The sequence below is a fragment of the Capsicum annuum genome, unplaced genomic scaffold (genome assembly GCF_002878395.1).
Source record: "Capsicum annuum cultivar UCD-10X-F1 unplaced genomic scaffold, UCD10Xv1.1 ctg79524, whole genome shotgun sequence".
NCBI classification, from domain to species: domain Eukaryota; kingdom Viridiplantae; phylum Streptophyta; class Magnoliopsida; order Solanales; family Solanaceae; genus Capsicum; species Capsicum annuum.
In genome coordinates, this window is record NW_025890111.1 from 1 (window position 1) to 2753 (window position 2753).

The window sequence follows — 2753 nt, forward strand, 5'->3', positions numbered from 1 at the left end:
CAAAGTGTACAATATAGACAGCAGCAGCCTGAGGGATTTTTTCAACAAGTGGATTGCAATAATCATACAGTGCCTGATATGAGGTGATCTTGAAAACTTCTAGCTTTTAATATACACATAAATTCGATAATTAACTAAAATATGTCGATTGTTAACTAATCGACGGGGTGAATATAATGGATGATTGAAGATATCTATATCCAATATATCGAAAAAAAAGATACTATTACCATTTTTTGAAAAGCATTTCAAGTAATTGAAGTGAAACTTGACCTGTTGACCTCTTGACTAGGAGGGCCATACTAAACTTGACCACCCTGAATGTTGAGTCTTTCTCGATAGTCAACTCAACGTCAATACCTGCAAGATAATGTCAAAAATCTGACTATTGAAACGGATCCCTCTTATTATTTGGGGTGGGGGTGGGGGTGGGGGTGGGGGGGGGTGGGGCCGGGGGGCTTCTTATCTTTTTTTTTCCCTCCCTGGGAGCTCTCAGCCCTTATGCTCTCTCGGTGACTCGAACTCACAACTTTTGGGTTAGAAGTGAGGGTGCTTACCATTCAAGCAATCTCCTCTTGTCGGCCCTTCCTATCTTATTAGTCAAGCGTGCAGTACATGTTACATTTTTTTCTTAAAATCTTATTATAGACATGCATATAGTTTGAATTCACTTATGACTTTATCATTCAACTTGTTTGAGATTGAGACATAGTAATTATGTTGTTGATTCAGGTATGGATACGATAATGTGCCACCGGAATATGCAGCACCATCAACACAAGATGCTCTTGGAGTTGTACCTGGATGGATGCTTTGAATTTGGAGTCCAAAAGACAAGAAAATTACATGAGTTAGGAAAAACTAAAAATTGCCACAATGATGAAATCTTTCCCTGACATAAAAATAGAGATTCATTGTTGAAAAATATTAGTACTATTTGCATGTTTAACTAGCTAGCAAACACTTGGAATTATGCAGATAGAATTTATGACATGTAAAAGGTTTATACATTGTGATGTAGTTATTGTCAAGAAGTGTCTGGCAATAACACTATATATATATATATATGTAATACTAGAGGAGTATGGCCCGTGTCAGCACGGGTCCAACATTAAAATATTTTGATTATGTATGATAAGTTAAATTGATGTTAATTTGAATTGGGGAAAGGATAAAAATAACACCTAAAACTAAAATAATTTCACAAAACTAGCACCTAAATTTAAAAACTCGAAAAATAGCACTCGATCATGATGACTGCTTACCCCAAGATCTCCACTATCACTACTATATACTTAAACGGCCACACGTACTTCACCCGTGCATGGATCTATCAACCAGCACTCAAAAAGAATTGTAATAAGTTTGGTATGACTCCTTTTCTTTTTTAAAGATTTTATTCTTTTTAAACAATTGAGTAATTACTTTCTTTTTTTTCAGATTATTTTGCATTCACCAACATTATTAAAATAACATACCATTTGTTTTGTTTTGTTTTACTTATTTATACAATAAAATACAATACCATCTACTTTTAATATAATACAATTATTAAAGATATATATTTATATATAATAATGATACAGTTTCAACATATATACATATTCTATATAATAATTATAGCATTTTTATACACATTCTATACAAGTTTTAATTACAATTATTATTTAGATGTATATTTTATACGACTCTATATAGTTTTTACATGCATTATAAAAATGTATCAATCTAGTATAAGGGAGTATCAATTGAATATATGAACACTGCAAGTGTTTCAATGTGGTATAAAAGTATATTAATGTGGTATAAAAGAGTATCAACTGGGTATAGGGACTACATGTAGTTGCATAGAATTTCCTTTCTCTTTTTTTAAAAAGTGTATCAATATAGTATAAAAGTTTATCAATGTGGTATAAAAGTGTATCAATTGAGTATAGAGACTGCATGTGCCCAATTTGGCCAAATGGCTAAAAAAGAAAATTAATTTAGCCGACTGACTACAGCATGTTCACCTCTTCACATGTGGGCCATTTTTTTTTAAAATGGTCAATCCATGTCCTTTTCCCATTTGAAAGAATTATGAAGTATAAAACATGAATATACAAAGCATATTAACTACTTGATAGTATTTTTCAAGCAGCCAAATTATTTCATAAGATAATTATGTATAACTTTTTACTGCTATAAACATCAAAATTCGATGTATTTTGAAGTTTAGATCTTTAATTATATGACCAAGAGTTACTACATTAAGTATAAAATATGTGATAAAAATTGATACATAAGGCTTGACACCTGTTATATAAAATAGAAAATAATTGTTGAAAAGAAAAAAAGTTATCTAGTCATTACATGTTACATCACATGTAGGCTGCAATTAATAACCCAAAATTGCATTATATTCCCCGACTAAGCCGACATAAATATCTTTTGCTTTCATTTCTCCTTCTCTTTTATTTGTCAAATTGTTCTTTGAAGTTAAATTAAATTAATATTTTAAATTCAAATTTTAAGTGTTTTAAAAATTAAATAAAAAAAGAAAACTATAAGTTACCATCTGGCGTATTAATTTAAGTTATTTGACTTTAAGAACACGATAAAACATACTTGTGTAAATGTTTTATCAAACTTTGCTTTTGTATATGTTCCTTCCATTGAAACGTAGTAGTCGTTTGTTAGAGTGTATAGAAATAATTTTGAATAGAATGTATTAGTAATGTGTGCATTAATAATGCTTGTATTAGTAATACTGG

The 2753-nt window shown here is 30.4% G+C and overlaps 1 long non-coding RNA gene across 1 annotated transcript; it reads left to right on the forward strand.

Moving 5' to 3' along the window:
• On the forward strand, positions 1–1031 carry LOC124895067. Its single transcript, XR_007051508.1, has 2 exons — positions 1–83; positions 733–1031. It is a non-coding gene; the product is annotated as an uncharacterized LOC124895067 (long non-coding RNA).
• Positions 1032–2753: the final 1722 nt, after the last annotated feature.